Source organism: Lemur catta, chromosome 11 (assembly GCF_020740605.2).
Source record: "Lemur catta isolate mLemCat1 chromosome 11, mLemCat1.pri, whole genome shotgun sequence".
NCBI classification, from domain to species: domain Eukaryota; kingdom Metazoa; phylum Chordata; class Mammalia; order Primates; family Lemuridae; genus Lemur; species Lemur catta.
In genome coordinates this window covers 21,484,157-21,501,775 of record NC_059138.1, presented here as the reverse complement: position 1 = coordinate 21,501,775, position 17,619 = coordinate 21,484,157, and the positions used below count along the sequence as shown (strand labels likewise).

At 38.1% G+C, this 17,619-nt stretch overlaps 1 protein-coding gene and 1 pseudogene across 1 annotated transcript in view; both read left to right on the top strand.

Moving 5' to 3' along the window:
- SND1 (staphylococcal nuclease and tudor domain containing 1) overlaps positions 1–17,619 on the top strand; it is a 416,716-nt gene that overhangs the window by 95,096 nt on the left and 304,001 nt on the right. The gene's annotated exons all lie outside the window — the stretch shown is intronic.
- On the top strand, positions 15,494–15,599 carry LOC123647801 (annotated as a pseudogene).

The following is a 17,619-nucleotide window of genomic DNA, read 5'->3' as shown; positions in this document are numbered from 1 at the left end:
GTGAGCTCCAGAGTTGTAGGCTCTGTTTCCTTTGGCCAAAGCAGAAGAGGAATTTAGAGAGTATAAGGTGGGTGGTTGTACTATTTTTTTTCTATAAAGGAAAATAGTAAATATTTAAGCAAATATTAAGCTTTGTAGACCATACAGTTTCTGTCACAACTACTCAACTCTGCCATCATGGCAGATATCACCCATGTAACACTGAATGAATGAATGGCTATGGCTGTGTTCCAGTTAAAACTTTATTTTTAAACACTGAAATCTGAATTTCATAAAATTTTCATACCTATGTTTTCAAACCATTAAAAACTATAAAAACCATCTTCAGCTCATAGGCCACACAAAAAGGCCAGATTTAGCCTGTGGGCTCATGTCTGCTGACCTCTGATATAAGGCGCTGGGCATTGGCCTCTATATTCAGCTTTTCTTCCATTGTTGTCTCAGGAGTGTCTGTTCTAGGAAAGATAGCTTAGCATTGATCGGGTGCTGTGTTTTCCTGAACTCTTGAGTATTTTGGCACCATGGTGGTAAACATGGTGTTGACCTAGTGATCTTAATTCATTCGTAGTTTTTTTAGTGTCCTCATTCAGAGTGGCAGAGTGCTGAACGTTCAGTGCCTGCTCTTGGATAATGAATTCCTGTCTAGTGTCTTGACTCAGAGTTCGATATAGAAGAGACTAGGTTCAATTGGAGATGTTTTAAATTCTTACTGGAGTAATTTCTGCTTTGGGGAGGATGATCTGAATGGAAATTTTTACCAATAGCCATAATGATAATGGGAAACAGTATACTTTCATGTCTTGAAAAGCAGAGACAGTACAGAATAGGCCCATTGGAACCTTGAATGCTGGGAGCCAGATGTTGTTTGTAGGTGTGTTTGGCATGACAATTCAGATGTTGATTTTTCCTAAACCCCTGTCCCACTTGTTTTTGATTGAAAAAGTCTCTTCTTCTCACTCATGCCACTTGAGATGAAACTCCAGTCCCCAGCTGCCAAATCCTTGCTTATTCTGTCATTATTGGTCGCATAACAGGGCTTGGACAAAGGTAAGCAAGAGGTTCCTAGGGTGCCTGGGTGCATAGCGCACCTCTAATTTCTGATAAATCTTTTGATGCTTTGACAGAAAATCCACAATGTGTAAACAAAGTAAGATGGAGCAGTGTGGTGTTGTGGATTTTCCTTGCCTCTGTGTTATGTTCATTAGGACATTGTTTATTATATTCTGCTTTCTTGGGGTTCTGAAGAATTTTTTTTGGCCCTGAAATACACTTCAACCCTTATTATACCCTATCTCTTGAAGTCTGCCTAGCTGATAAAACTTTGTAACACCTGATTACTACTAAATGGTTACCTCCCTTTGTCAATGCCTTACCTATCCAGATTAAGTGAGAGTAAAATTTTGATACCTGGAGAACCAAAATAGATCTCTTTCCCAAAATTAGCTTTCACTAGAGCCCCCTTGAACACTCAGAGCCTTAGTATTTTATTCACATTTAGCCCAAAGTAGATTATCAATTAGAAGTGAATTGGAGCTACTATCCTCATAGTAAGATAAGCAAAGAAAGATAAAACAGATATTAAACTCTCTGAATATGGTGTGTCATTTTGTGTCATAGTATTTTCTGTTTGGAGAACAGAAAATGATTTCTCTGTTGGAATTGTACAGATTATCTTCTTGAGTGAAAATGGGGCTCAGGTTGTGGAGGTCAGGTAGAATAAAATAATTTTTTCTTTCTTAAAGTGGGTCATATCATGCTTTGAAAGATCCTGTTTTGCCTCTCTGATTGGATGTTTTGTTGCTTTTCACTATTATCAGTATCCCCTTGCTGGGACCAAATTTCCTATAGGCTTTATTCAGTCTTCTTAGGCTAAGCTGTGTTGCAGTAACAGAAGGTCAGTGGCTTATAACAATAGAGGTTTATTTCTCACTCACATGTCCATCATAGGTAGGGTGTAGCTCTGTTTCAGGTTGTCCTCATTTTAGGATTCAGGCTGACAGATCATTTGCTATCTGGCCTTTTACCAATATCACAGTGAGGAGAAAAGAGAGATATGGCAATCAAGAGCTGACTCATTCTGGTTTCACTAGCCACCCCTGAATGCACCAGAGCAGGGATGTATGTGTGATCCTTCTTCATGGAAGGGCACATAAGTGGCCAGGCCCAACAGTGGGTTGGCAGGTTTATCCTCTCCCAGAGAGGGGCAGACAAAATTTTGAAACAATACCACAGATTTGATGGTTGGTGAAATTTATCCAGTCCCAAATGGGGAACCCATATTCCTTCCAGTGGGTAAAAAGGTTAAAAGCTATTTTTTGCCTATAAAAAAATTTTACTGGTCCGATGGGTCAGTAATCAGCATTAAAGCCTAAGGAAATGTAGTATTCAATTTGTGGGTCTTATTTTTATTTGCATTTTCACTTTTCCAAAAGCATCATTTCATTTAGACCTAAATAAATCCCTTTGGGTCCATGGACTTGTTCTAATTTGCATAGCTATACTTAGCTCAGGGGCTAAGTTGTAGGGGTGATCTCTGTAACCTACAGAAACATTTGGCACATGGTCTTCCACCTGCCACCAGTTTGTGTTTTGGGTAACTGATGCCAAGAAGTATATATTGTAACTGACATCCACTTCCTGTTGCCTAAAATACCTGAGTAGATTCATGCTAACTTAATTCACTATGTCATTACTTATCTATGGGGTAGCAAGGAGCCCAAGAGGAGAGTGACAGCTTGTTCTTCTATAACCAGTGAAGTGGCAACTAAATGCCCCTAACTCTGTGCAATTGTAGTGTGGAGGCATCTGATTAAAGCTGAAACAAAAGGGGGTTCTGTTCAGGAAGGGTTCATTTCTCTTCCTTCTTTCCCCCTCTTTGACAGAGAAGAATAACATTTGGTGGTTTGATATAAGCCAAGTGCTGCTGCTAAAACCCAGTGTAAAATCTGACCACATCTTTTGTCCTTGCCAGCCAAGCTGAGGACTTGAAAAAAGTTGAATCTGTCCTGTTTCAGAGACTTCTCAAAATATAATCCTGCTGATGCTGGGAAGCCGTAGGTGCCTTGCATTTGGGAGTGAGATTTAAAATCTCTTTTGCTGCTGGTGAACGGTAGGATGTATGCAGTTTCTGTGTCTGTGCCCTTCAGAATATGCAGCAGCCGGCTGCAAATGATGGTCTAATTTGATGTGGTGGCTCCATTTGAAAGCGGAAGCTGCTGGTTTCAGACCGGCTCCCTGTAGGATAATGAATTGTCATGCCTCTGCTGATTATCTAACAAGTTTGTACAACGTGTAACACAAGCTGACAAGACAAACAATTTTATTAATTTAAGCCTGGTGCTAATAGGATTGCAGTGTTATATGAATATAGGAGTATTATACTCAAATACAAGAGTGTGCTACTCCATAAATACTTATAGTCTGGGTTTGGTAATAGGAATAGTCTATTAATTTTTTTAAACACTGTTTAGAGTTTCCATTTGTCTTCAATAAAATAAAATTCAGTTGGATTTGAATTGAAAAATACTTACGAATGTTTGGAGGATTTATGGAGCTTAAGTAAAATGAGCCATAGTATCAGCCTTTGAAATATTAGAGTTGATAAATGCCAGTGGGTAATAGATAAACTTTTGATTGTTACAAACCAATTACAACTAGAGGAGCCTTTGTCTTAAATATGTCTAGAGTTTGATCTTAGGTGGGAGAGTACTAGAGCCCTCAGGGATATGGATTACATTTTAGTTTATGGCTGTCGATCTGCAGTATTTTAATTTTAAATTTTATATATGTTCTTATATATGAACTTGATAATGTGACATAGTTGAATCTTGGACTGTTGACTAGGATTGATTATCTGTGTTTATGAAGTGAATTTATCATCCGAGAGAAACTGGGCTAGTCCAGGTGGATAAGAAAGAGGTTTTTCTGTGAATTCTGTGTAATCTGATTCTGGGATCTGAGAGCTGTGTTCCTAGCAGGGACAATGACCCAGCATAAGCACCAGGGTGTTTCACAACCTGTAAGACTACACAGATATTGGGATAATTTCAGCAAGAGTGGTTATATTTCAGAGCTTCGGACGCAGTAACAGTGAATTTATTCTTTGAGGACATTGGGTAAGGAGTGTAACAGTGTAGCAGGCCCTTGTCACTTATGTAGCCTACCAACATGCAGACATTTAGAGAGTGCAGGCTGTAAACTGTGCCAAGTTAATGTGGCAGGCAGTCAAGAATTCAGAGCACAGGCATTAAAAAAGTGACTTTTTTTCTTTTATTATGTTTACTAGATCTAAGTCAGCAAGTAAGTGAGGCCTTGGCCTCAGTAGTGTCAGCTTTATGTATTATTGTGTCTTGCAGCCATAGGTGCGCTAATTGCACCCCACCAATTATGATGTTTCTGCCTGTTAGCCCTCCTTTTCTCTCTCCCTGGTACCTCCCTCACAACATCTGCTTTAGTAGTAGCTTATGTGCTTCAGACCTGTGTGTTGTTTTAAAACATATGGGGGTGGGAGGGAGGGAGGACTCCAGCCAAGCTCTGTAAGAGCATTTTGTGTAATTTTAAAAATCGCAAACTAGAGAATAGTTGGGGGTATGTTTCCCATTTTAGCTTCATTCTTCTGAAGCAGAAGCTGTGTTCTAGAATGTAGAGCCTCTAGGCCTTCTACTGTCTTTAGCCCTCTTCCGTATTATATCTTCTTGCATGTCTTGAAATCCTTCTTGTCACCAGCCTCTGCTTGTAGCCATTTCTCTGGGATTCTTGCCCTCCAAGGATCTGTGGCAACGTAGAATCTGAGCTTCCCCAAATTATATATCTGCCTCCAGAAAAATTAGATATACAGCTTCTTCATTTCTTAGAAGCAGAATTGTCAGCTGCTACCAGGAATAACAATATATTTGCATGGTGGTACAAATTTTAGAAAGTAATATTCAGATTCTGTTCCCAATACTAATAAAAATTATTCTTTCCTTAAATGTAAATGGTATTACTCTACGTATCTTTGCCACTTTCTGAAAGCTTTTTGTAACAAAATTTTTTTATTGAGACCAATATCCAGTCATGTGTATATGGTACAATAATCTTAAATGTACAGTTTTTATATACTTATATACTGGTGTATCTACCATCCAAATCAAGACATAGAATATGTTTAGCATCTAAAAGATTTCCCCATGTCCATTCCCAGACAATTTTGTTTATACTTTGAAATAACCATGTTCTGTTGTCATCATTAATTAGTTGTACCTATTCTTAAACTTCATTAAGTGGAGTCGTACAGTAGGTATCCTTTAATACCTGGCTTTTTTCGTGCAATGTAATGTCTGCAAGATTTATCAGGCTGTTATTTGTGTCAGTAGTGATTCTTTTCTATATAGTATTCCACTGTTTCAATAAACTGCAATTTGTTTATCCATTTTCTTATTAATGGTCATTTAGATTGTTTTTATCTTGAGTCTATTATGATAAAGCTGCTAATGAACTTTCTTGTATATGTCTTTTTGTGGACATGCACATGCATTTCTGTTTGTGTATCCCTAGGAATGGTATTGTCCGGTCGTGGGGTAGGTGAATGTTTTGCTTGAATTAATCCTGCCAACACTTCTCCAGTGTCACTGTATGGAAAGTTGCTCCATATCCATGCCGACACTTGGTGTTTTTATGTTTTTAATTTTTTGCTATTCTGATGTGAGAGATTAAAATCATCTCATCTGGTTTTAATTTACATTTCTCTGATGACTAATGTGTAGAGCAACTTTTCATAAGGTTGTTGGATATTTGAATATCTTTTGTGAAATGTTTTTTCAGGTCTTCTGATGATTTTAGTTTATAAAATTGAGTTCATCTTTTTCTTAGTGATTGTTAGGAGTTCTTTGTATATTCTAAATGTGACTTTCTAGTTAAAAGTGTGTTGTGAATATGTTTTTCTGATCTGTGGCTGGCCTTTCAACTCTCTTAATAGCTGATAGTGTTTATTAAATGTTTCTGCAGATGTTTCCTGTGTCCTTCTCATTTTATGTTTGCGATGACATTCATTTTTTTCTGTTCACTTTCATTTGGAAAACTTCTCTACCATTTATGCTCCTGCCATGCTGGAATATAGGTATTATACAACTGTAGAACAATTGTTATGCTGTAAGATCTTCTTAACTCTCATGTGAGCTCAGGATTTCCTTAAGGAACCCACACAAAATTCACTTTGGAGAAAGTTAAATTAGCATTACTCCACAGAAATGATAGTAATCGCCATATATTGAGACACTACTATGCAATTTCTAAGCATTTTAAATACATATTCATTTAAGACATAAAACAGCATTGTTGAATAGGTACTACTAATACTATTCCTATTTGACAAATGAGGAAATTAAAGCTCACAGCAGTCTTCTATGGATAGATGGTACACTAGGCATGGCATTGATGGGATCTTACAGTGTCATGTCCTTATTTCATTGACAGCTGGGGATCTGTCCTCCTTAGTTATTTAAGTGAGTTTTTACTGTGTTTAAAGCGCATCCATAGAAAGTCAGTTGTAAAAGAAACCGTCCCCATCCTCATGGAATTTACATTCCATGTCCTATCCCTACTGTGAATTGCCTCTATTGAGTTAGAAGGTTGATAGTATATTAAGGGATATACACGGCTAGAGTTATTTTGTTCCTATAATATTTTTGCTATAAAATTTCTGATGTGTATGGCAAAAAGTGTTGAAACTACCCAGTCATGTGATTTTGAGGTGTAACTTTTTATAGGAGAAACATGCTAATATTTTTAACTGACATATAATCCATTTTGATTTAGTGGAAATTTGAAATAAGCAATTTTCAAAATGAAATGGAGTTGTTACTTTCAGACTTTTAAAGTAACAGGTACATATTGCTTAGTAACCAACTTGCAGACCAGTTGAATAATTAGATAAGAATTGTCAGAATGTAGTTTGTGACTTAAGGTGGTATCTGTCAGGCTTTTCTACTATGAAGGAACTCCCTCTTTGCAATTAATAACTGTTTTGTGAGGAGGTACTATCAAACCATTTAAACTTGCATTAATTTATATCAGTATAGACTATGGTTTTATACTTTATTCAGTGAGTTATAATCCATCAATATTTTTTGTTTAAATACTCAGTCTGTCCTGATTTGGCCAGTTGAGAGCTCTTTAACCTGGTTCCTGTGTCCTTTTGACATGTCCCCATCATTCTTTGATTAATTCCTTGCTTTCTGGGATGAAGCAGCTGTAGAGTCAGCCATTTCTCCAAGGAGTGTTGTTCCTTTTAGTAGAAAATGATATTTAAAAGTCAAGATCTGGGCATTAGGTGTGCTCATTGTTACTGTAGTGTTGCTGCTTCCAAACCTTCTCAATTGATAAGAGCTAGAGAATATAGATAGGAATATACATACATATATTTATGTCTGTATCTATTTCTGTAACTACATATTTATGTTGAAAACCATTTATTCACATCTACACCTCTAATTCCCATCCAACACCACAGGATTCATCTTGTTTTCTCCCTCTCTGCATTTGTAAACTACCTCTGACAACAGTGAGAGCCTTGCTTCTGCTACCTTTAACGCACTTACCAATTTAATCACCCCCCCAACCCCTCGTGTAACAAATTCTGTAGCCAGCCTCTCCTCTAGGTACATACCCTGTAGCTCCCCAATCAGTCACCCTCCTCCCTCCCCATGTGGACGACCTGCTGAACATTCTTGGGCTTCTCTGTCTCCCATGTGTCCCTTTGCCTTCCTTACCCAGCTTTGGTCCTGACTTCTCATGGTAGGCTGATCTTCCTATGGACTCTCCTCAGCCCACTTGGACTCTGGCACCAAAATGCCAGACCTGGACTAGAAATGTCACCCTAGTCCACTCATGATTTGCATTTGGGCTTCTTTGACTTATCTGGTTCATTAATCATTAATCTGTCCTGTTTATTTATTAATATTACTTGAGAGACCAGATGGGGAATGGAAAAGGAATGGACTTTAAAGGGTTGGGCTATTTGTGTCTGAAACCAGCCCCACCATTGGAGATAGTGAGATAGTTCTGAGATAGTGAGAAGATATTTAAATCTAAATTTAAATCTGTGTTTGAACGTATAAAATGGACACTATAATGATGACTTTTCATGGTTGTTGCTTAGTAAATGGAGTTGAATAAGAGAATACATAGGAGACATTTAACAAACATTGCTATCTTTTTGTTTGCTTTCTGGAGGAATCTGATCATCTGCTCATAGCCAAATAAGGTCAAAGTATTTTGTTTGACTTTAATAACACTATTAATTTTGAACTTTCCTAGCTTTGCCTAGGAAAATCATTATGTACCTTGATGACAACAAGAAAAATTAGTCGTGAGGTTAATGTATAACTGTGCAAGATTCTCAAAAGATATCACTGTGCCATATGTGTTTTTCTGTTTTCTCTTTGCCATCATTAAGGGAAAACCCTCAGCTAACTCTTTTTTTAACCTAATTATCCTGTGGCCCTTTAGTGTTAGCTTTTTGTCTGATGACTTTTCCCATCTTTAGTTGTTTATTCTTATTTTCAAGCATTAAAACCCTACTATGTGTCCAGGCTTCACTAATTGCTATTATTGCAAGGATATGGACATGATGAAATAGAAACTACATTATAATTTCAAACTGTATTCTGAACAAATTTCTAGATCCTCAGAATTCCAGTTTATAGCATAATTTTTAGAGAACATTTAAACTGTATAAAAAGATTTCAAAAATAGATTTCAAGTGGTATATTGCTCTCCATATATACCTTAACTAGGACTTGGGAAAGCACAGTTTTCAGCACATCTCCATATGGTTTTCTAGGCCACCTACCTCTATCATTTTGGCCATCAAGTACAAAATTAACATGCTGAAGAATTTTGAATATTTTGCCTGCATCTAATTACAATTCAGCTTTCCCGACTTCAGCTAAGTTAATCATTCCTGAATCCAAAAAGTTTTGTGTGAGGAGTATGAGAGTTTTGGGGAGGATAGCACTTTATATCTCTCTATATAAATTGCTTTATAAAAGAAATCCCTAGACCCAAGGGGTTAATATCTAAAGCTGTCCATGGTTTTTGTTTTCTCAGCTATAGTTTGGTGGATTTGTTTTAGAATTTCAAGGTAGGAAACTGTGGTCACTATCTTATCTGGTATATCAGGGAATCTTACCCTGTAGATTAGCTGAGAAAGTATCAACTAAGAAAGGAAGGCTACACAACAGTAACAAAAATTACATGCCAAAGATAGAAGGAGATCTGCAGAGACAGAAACCTTTACGTAAACATGCAGCCATAGTCATACTGTTCGGTAACACTCAGCAGTCTCTTCCATCTTTTTGTAGAAGTCTTTACTTTTGAAAAGCTGAAACTTATTGTTTTACTGAATTTTATTATCCACAGTTCTAAGCTAGTATAGCATCCATGTGGTCTCATTGGTTGTTTGGCCTCATTCTTGTAATACTATCTTTCCTTGAAAGCTGTTAAAATTAGCTTGATCCCCCTACCCCCTCCTCTTATTATAGTCCTTGTCTTTTTAAAAACTGTTCCAGTTTTTCTTTGAAGGCATATTTGTATAGCAGCTGTGATTGTTATAGTATTCTCCAAAGGTTTGTACCTTGATATGTTTTTGTTCCAAACTATGTTTTATTCAAAACTATTGGCTCTTAGGAACTGTGTTCCAGAAATTAATTGATTTAAGATTAAATTGTGGGTCCTTGGTATTGATGCTCAGAAATATCTGGGGCTCTCATTTATAATCGTTGTAGTAATGTGGTGGAAGGAGATTGGGTGTGAGAGAATGAGATCAAGATTTTCTTGCTTGATTTTCCACTTAATTGCTTTGTGGTCACAGGTGAAAACATAACCCCACCTGAGCTTGATTTCACTTCTGTAAATGAGAAAGTTTAGAGTAGATTGGGAGGACACATGGAAATCTCCTCAGGGGTCAGATTGATAACTTTATTGGTTTGCTAGGTCTACCATAACAAAATACCTCAGACCTAGTGGCTTAAACAACAGAAATGTATTTTCTCACAGTTCTGGAGGCTGGTAGTCCAAGGTGTCTCGGTGTCCCTTGTTCTCAGGTTTGGTTTATTCTGAGGCCTCTCTCATTGGCTTGCATGTGGCTGCTCCCTTGCCATCTCTTCCTGTGGTTATCTCTCTCTGTACATGGCACCCCTTAACATCTTTCATAATCTCCTCTTCTTGTGAGAGCACCAATCAGACTGGGGCCCACCCTAATGACCTCATTTTAACTTCATCACCTATTTAAAGGCCCTGTCTTCAAATACAGCCACATCCTGAAGTACTTACATGGGGTTAGGGCTTCAACCTATGACTTTTGGAAGAACATAGTTCAGTCCGTAACAGTTATCTAAACGTGTTAGGCAGCCTTGTCTAACAGAGAGACGATTTTGCCCTTGTCTTTATGTCTACAACTATGGCTGAGACCCAAGTTAGTCATGACAGATTATGCTGACTCCAGTGAGCCTCAGAGTGTCTGAAGTAGACTTGACACTCTTAAATAACTTCTAAATTCAATTCATAGCTGTTACACGTTTGTAAAATTCTCTTCATTTTATTTTCAAGGAATGATCATGAAAGAAACTATATGCAGTGGCATCATATGCTTTGCTATTGGCAAGCAAACTGGCTAAATATGTAAGTGATTTCATCCAATGTACATAATGTTTATCAGAGTAGTCCCCCTCTTAAAGCTCTTTCTAAGGAAAGAATTTAAAGGAAAAACCAAGCTTTGTGCCTAAAGATGTTCGCTGTAGCATAGTCGCTCAGAAAAAGTAGAAGTAGACTAAGTAGCCATAAATAGGGGAATAGTCAACATGTTCAGGTGGCAAAACTCCTAGAACTCATGGTACATAAAAAATATTTAATGTTGTCATTTTAATCTGAGGTAATTCTCCTGGTATAAAATATACGTATGTTATCCAAAATCAAGTATATGTGCGCACCAGATGCATGCATCCAGTCAAATTAAGCATGATTTATCAACAGTGATTTGATATTTGTTCATTGAGTTGTTGGCATTTGATAGCAAAGGGGTCTTTTTTATTAAGGAAAAACTTATGGACAAAAATTCCAAACAGAGACTATTCTATGTACTAACTTAATTTTTGGTAACATTTTTTTAAGTAGTCATGAGGACACTTTTTCTGCATTCTGTTTTAGATGGACCAGTATTCTAGAAAGGCACAGATTTAGACTTGCTGAAATACATTGTCAAGACTTATTAAGACTAATTTCAAAAAATGATATAATTATTTGTGGGATAACATGTCATTTTTTCATTCCTTACAGACATCTTGCATAGCATGTAATTCTAAACTGAATATTGGGGCTTTCACAACACTAATCTGAAGGTTGCTACTGACTTTTTACCTATTGATAATAAAAATGTTTTTCATTCCTTTTGCCAGAGGAGCTGTGCCCATTGCTACATACTGTGTGCTTCCACATTTCTTTTGGTTAGCTGCATTGAGAAGGTGCAAAGTGTGTGAGAGTATGAAGTATTTTAATAGTGCAATTTGGCTTTTCATGGTCCTTAACTCTGGAAGGAACTCCACATTCTCATTAGGCTTCTGATGTTACTGAATTGCAGATGCTGCCAAAGGCTTCCTTTGTACTGGGCCGCCATCTTCAGTTTGCTTGGTGTAGAGTAGAATAACAAAACCAAACCAAACCAAACCAAAGCAGAACCTTGATACGCATGTAACAGGCTGTGGTTATTATCAGAATGTCTTTTAAAAAAATGTTTGTATATTTGAGCTTTCTTTGAGCTGATTTTCACAAAAAATCTTGTTTTTTTAAATTTCATGTTTGCATTTCTGTGTCAAAGTGAAGGATTTGGAATCAGAAAAAGAATAATTTTTAAGTTGTTACCAAATGATGTTTCCAGGACTGGTTTGTAGGATCAGATGTGAGTTTTTCAAATTGGAACCTTTTCTAATGGGCCCCTGGGAAATGTCTTAGCTAAATTGCAATGGTGACTGGTGAAGTCGATCGAGGTAAATTGCTCCCACTGCTGAGGGTTCTGAAACCAGGCAGTGGAAGCTAAAATTTCAGGGGAAATCGGGCAGAACTATTGCAGATGGTTTCCCCTTTCAATAGAGAAAGGGGTTGGTGTCCCTGTTGATGAATGGAAGGAGATTAAAGTCTGATTTTTGCAATGAATTGGTAACATGCTCTTTGGGAGACTAAAGGGAAATTTATGAGAAGACTATCAGAATCAGTTAGGTGATTATTTTCAATATTGGCTATAAGTGACATCTGAGAACACACCATGATGCCATGGACTCTAGTGGTTTGTAGTAGGAAAATAATACCAAGAGACTTTTTGTGGTGGTTACCCTCAGTGAGCTCAGAAGTTGAGGGATTGCCTAGGAGCTTTCGAATTTCCATTTAATAATCAACTACTGAGCATTTTTTATTTGCACTTTAAAAAATGGACCTGGCTAGTTTTGACTGTTTGTGGTGGTATGTTAGAATAGAGGCCATCAAGCATTTGTGATTGGCATTCTGATGACTTGGGTTATGTCTCACTCAGACATCTACTTCGTGTTTAGGAAGTCCCTTAAGCTCTGTGCAAAATGGAAATAATAAAATATCACAGAATTGTGTGACAATGTTAGAGCCTTTGTAACTGGTAAAACTTGATACTAACACCACCTGTCTGTGCATTTTTCTCAATCTCTGGTAAGTGCAGAGAGTACTGAATTAGGGGCCAACCTTTTAAAATCCTTCAATTAAAGATTTTGAGACTGAGGCCTGGAGAGAATTTCTTGTGTTTTAGCTCTGCGACTCTTGGAAATTCTTCCTTTGTAGAAGTTTTAGAAGACCAAATCTTTCATTTGTCAAGGAGACTAAAGGATGTGATGACTCCTGTAGCTGATGAGAATTGTGGGTCCATCACGTGTGTGGGCTGAACTTAATATAATTAATAGGTTTGCAGCTCTCCCAGACCCATTATAAGATCATATTTTGCCCTATTTCTCATTCCTTTTTTTTTTTCTTTCTTTTCCTTCTTCTTTTGTTTTTTTGTTGAGACAGTATCTCATTCTGTTGCCTGGGCTAGAGTGCAGTGGTGTCATCATAGCTCACTGCAACCTCAAACTCCTGGGCTCAAGTGATCCTCCTGCCTCAGCCTCCTGAGTAGTTGGGATTATAGGTGCATGCCACCACTCCTGGCTAATTTTCTGTTTTTTGTAGAGATAGGTTGCTCAGGTTGGTCTCAAGCAGTCCCTCCACCTTGGCCTTCCAAAGTGTTAGGATTACAGGTGAGAACCACTGTACCTGGCCCTTGTTTATCTGTAAGCATTTGGATGTTTATTTAGCATTCACATTTTAATATGACTTCGATGAACTTAGAATGATACGATTAGAAAACCAAAATGCATGTATAATGCCAGCCATGATGTGAATGTGTCCCTCCAAATTCATGTGCTAGAAACTTTTAATCCCCAATGTTAACAATACTGGGAGGCATAGGGCTTTTTGGAAGGTGTGTAGATCCTCAGGGCTCTGCCCTCATGAGTGGATTAATGCCCATATATAAGTGCTTGACAGAGGGAGTTTGGTCTCTTATTCGCCACTTCTGTCTCTTCTGCCATGTGAGGGCAGCAACAGTTTTCCCTCTCTCTGGAGGTTATAGCAACAAGGTGCCATCAGAGAAGCAGAGACTGGACTCTTACCAGACATTGAACCCACGAGTGCCCTGATCTTGGTCTTCCAGTTGCCAGAACTGTGAGAAATAAATGCTTGTTCTTTATAAATTACTCAGTGTCAGGTATTCTGTTATAGTGTCACAAATGGACTAAGACAATGCTAAAGGTGGAAATTACCATAGATTTGCTATGATGTTATCACCTCTTTGCCCTCCAGGAATTAAGCCTTTGGATTACTGATGGGTTTATTTTGGGTTGTGAACTCTCCTCCTGATCACTATTTAATAGTCCCTTTCTAACTATCTCAGAATGGTTCTTGCCGAAAATTTGGTGCAACTAAATATTTTCCTGTTTTCCCACCACTGTTTGTATCTAATTTAGACTGAGTTCCTCCGGGCTCTAGTGCCTATGTTTTGTGGATTCTAAAGTGCTGTATACTTTTATAGCCTCTATAAATAACAAAATATGGCTCATGGCAATAACACTGTGGCACCCTAGATGTTTAGAGATAGTGTGTGTTAGAAAGATGGGGAGAGAGAGATATATATCTTGGGTATAAAATGTCTAGCATGCAAAACTATTCATCATCACATACTCATCTAGATTGCTTCTGATTTTTGTTCATTTGTTAGTGGATGACATCCCTTTATCTTTGGGACATTTTCATACATAGAAACTAGATATGGTACTGTTCCCTTCTTCTCTCACTGCCCTGTCCCTGTCCCTTCCTCCATTTTAAAGTAGTAGAGATGAAGAAGAGAAAGGTTGGTTCACAGTATGGTGAGATTTCCAACCAGATGCTTGCCTGCTGGGGGCCCAGCTTCCTATCCTGGTCTTCCTGTTTTGTTTCAGTTGATCACCACAGCTGCCTTTTTGTATTTGGGAGATGTGAAGCTAGGAGCTAGAAGCTATTTCTATTAGCCCTGTCAATATAGTTTGATAAAATGCAAATGTCTTTAAAATGGTAGAGTTCCAATTAAAAGGCTCCAGCAGGGAGTCTGTTTTGATAATGAAAGTGATTAAGAAGGCTCTATTTTTTCCCGTTGGTATGAATGTTCAGCTAAAATGCCTTGGCTTTCTGTCTGTAATTGGACTCTGCTAATGAGAGTCTAATAACTCTTAGGTGCTAATAATGACTCTAACAAATCTATTAGTTCTCTTTGGTGATCAATGCTGGGGACCAGAAGGACCCAATTTCTGGAGAGTAGTGTCACAAGGTACTTAATGCCATCAATTTCCTTTTTTCCAACATTCTAAGGAATCAACAGGCGTAAAGGATTATTGTCCTTTAATTCTGCAATCTAGGTACATCGTAGGTCTGAGTAAAGCCAAACATATGTGGGTTATCAGTGTTTATGTTTGGAATTGCCCTCAAAACTTGCAATTTATAATAGACCTTGAAGCTTTGGTTTTGGTATGAAGGGTGTGGGGGTGCGGAATAAATGCATCCACAGAATTCATTGAAGACTAGGCACCATCTGAAACTTAATTTCTAGAACATTCCATCTGTTCAACCCTTCCATACATACCTGGCAGCCCCGTGGAACAGCATGGGAGAGGATTTCCTGGTAAAATTGGGCTGGATAATTGAATATGCTATGGCTCCACAGCAGCATAATCTGGGATGTGTAGTGAGCTAGAATAGTTGGCAGGGTTGGGCTATCTCTCAGCACCTCATTAACAGCCTGTCACCCTCCATCTTTCATTATTAGAGGCAATATTTGTGTTCTCTGATTGTAATCAAAGTCTATCTTTTCAGTCTTGTTCACTCTTCATTCTCAAAGGACCTTATACTTTTCCCTTAATAAAACCTGTGGATACTCTGGCTTTTCTTCAGAGTGCATAAATCTTTTGTCTTTTACTGAAGATTTTCATGGAGAGGAAATTTTAATGAATTTCTTGAGGCCTTGCTTTGTCAGGGCTAGTATAAAAAAACAAACACTTGTGAGGCAGAGTATGCCTCTCTAGTAGGAGAGGATTACAGAGGGATTAGACAGGCAAGTAACTGCTTTGGGTGTGCTCAGGGACTCAGAGTGGTCACCAAACATGCTTTGTTATGTGGGTTCCTGATCTCTCATCTTACAGTTGTAGCCTTGTCAGTGTAGCCATCTGAATGGAATCATTGAGACTATTATGGAACAGAGAAGTTTTCTATGATCTTGATGGTTTAGGAATATTTTCAAATGAAAGAATAAAACTGACTCAAAATTTGGAGGTGATGAGTCTTGTCTTTGTTGTGAATGTTCCTGCGGTTGGAAGAGCTATTTTTCTGTGGTTTCAAACTTGTATAGATGGTGTTCATATTCTCTGTAGCTAATCAAATAGGGGAGTTTTGGTTTTTTATGTAAATATCAGAATGACAAAGTATAGTAGAGTTGTATCTTACTGTGGAGTCTAAGGTCAGAGTATGAGATGAAAATTGTATATAGTGAAAATTACCGAGGAAAATCCATTCAATGTCATTTTGCTCAAACTGAAGTGCTTCAGGGTAGGGTGGTCAGATGCACTCTCTAGGATCAGGAACACTTTATAGTCAAGTCCTTTCTCTTTCGAGTGGAACTGGGAGGGTGTAGGGCTGCATAGATAGCCAGCAATATTTAAAGTTATTTTCCCTCCTTCCCCAACCCCTCCTCCACAGTCTTTCTCTCCGAGAGAATACAGTTATACACCAATAAGTTAATTATGTGCGTATGGCAAATTCTTTTGTCTTCATTGCTCCTCTGGAGTTTATAATTAATTGCCTCTGGGGAAGTAAATACCATATGATTTGTGTAGGTATTAGGAGATTGAGCTGGGGATAGACAAGGTCTTGATACTGCTGGTAAAAATATGTCAGCTGCAGATGCAGAATTAAAAGTGGTCAAGAGAGTGAGTTTGGGTTTGTTTCTCGAGTCTCAGAAGCACCAAGTAGTGTTTTTTAGAAGTGACAGTGCTTAAACTCTTCCTCAGGGTGGTGATTAATCAGAAGCCCAGGTTATTTGTCCCCAGTTCAAGGAGGTGGATGTCCCCAGGTCAGGGAGGTGGATGCTCGTCTTTGCCACCGGGCAGGATGCAAACATGTTCACCCAGCCCTGATGAATTATGGTGACTTCTCCTACCTAGAATATTGAGTTACTGCTGAATTCAGAGGACTGTTTTGGTTTCTCTTTAGCAATCAGTCTGGTTACTTCTTTTTCTGGCAATCCCTCTTTGGTTTCTCTTCTGTTAGGTATATTCTGAGCAGCTTCAGTTCCTAGTCTGGGTCTGTGTTCCACGTATCTTGTTCCTGAGTGGAGTTCTTTGAAATGTGTCCTTTTTTTCCCCTTGCATAATATTGATGGAATCTTTTTTTTTTTTAATCTGGGTTTGTGTGTATATATGTGCATGTGTATATATATATATATATTTTAATATAGAATTCCATATATATTTATCTTCTCTTTTCCTTTTCCATTACAAAGGCAGCTGTAGTAACCGGAACAGTGCCCTTTTGTAGGCCAGTGCTGGAGTATGCATTGCTTAATCCTCTATTGCTTTTTAAACTCTCAGCCTATAATGAATTAAATAGTTTTTGACTCTTCCTGATAAGAATATTTATGGGTCAGGCTGGCAGAATTCCACAGAAGCACATTAGTGTCTCTTTTGAGTTGATGCATTTATGGAGAGGCATCCTTCTGAATGGAGGGAAATGGAAATGCTTAGGGACCTCTTGCTGCCGCCTAGCCTTCCAACTTTATGCCAGTCAACCTCACCAGTGTGCAGGGTGGCAGGCAGTGAATGCTAAGGCCCAGAAGATCTTAAACCTGCAGAATTATGTGCATTCATTGCTCAGATATTTCTGTAGCCCCTCTATAGGACTTAAATATTTTTCAGTACCATGTTAGCTACCAAGGGGCGGGAATACAAAGATGTTTTTTAAAGTAAATGGGGACAGTGGGTGGATGAGTCAGGATAAAATACAAAT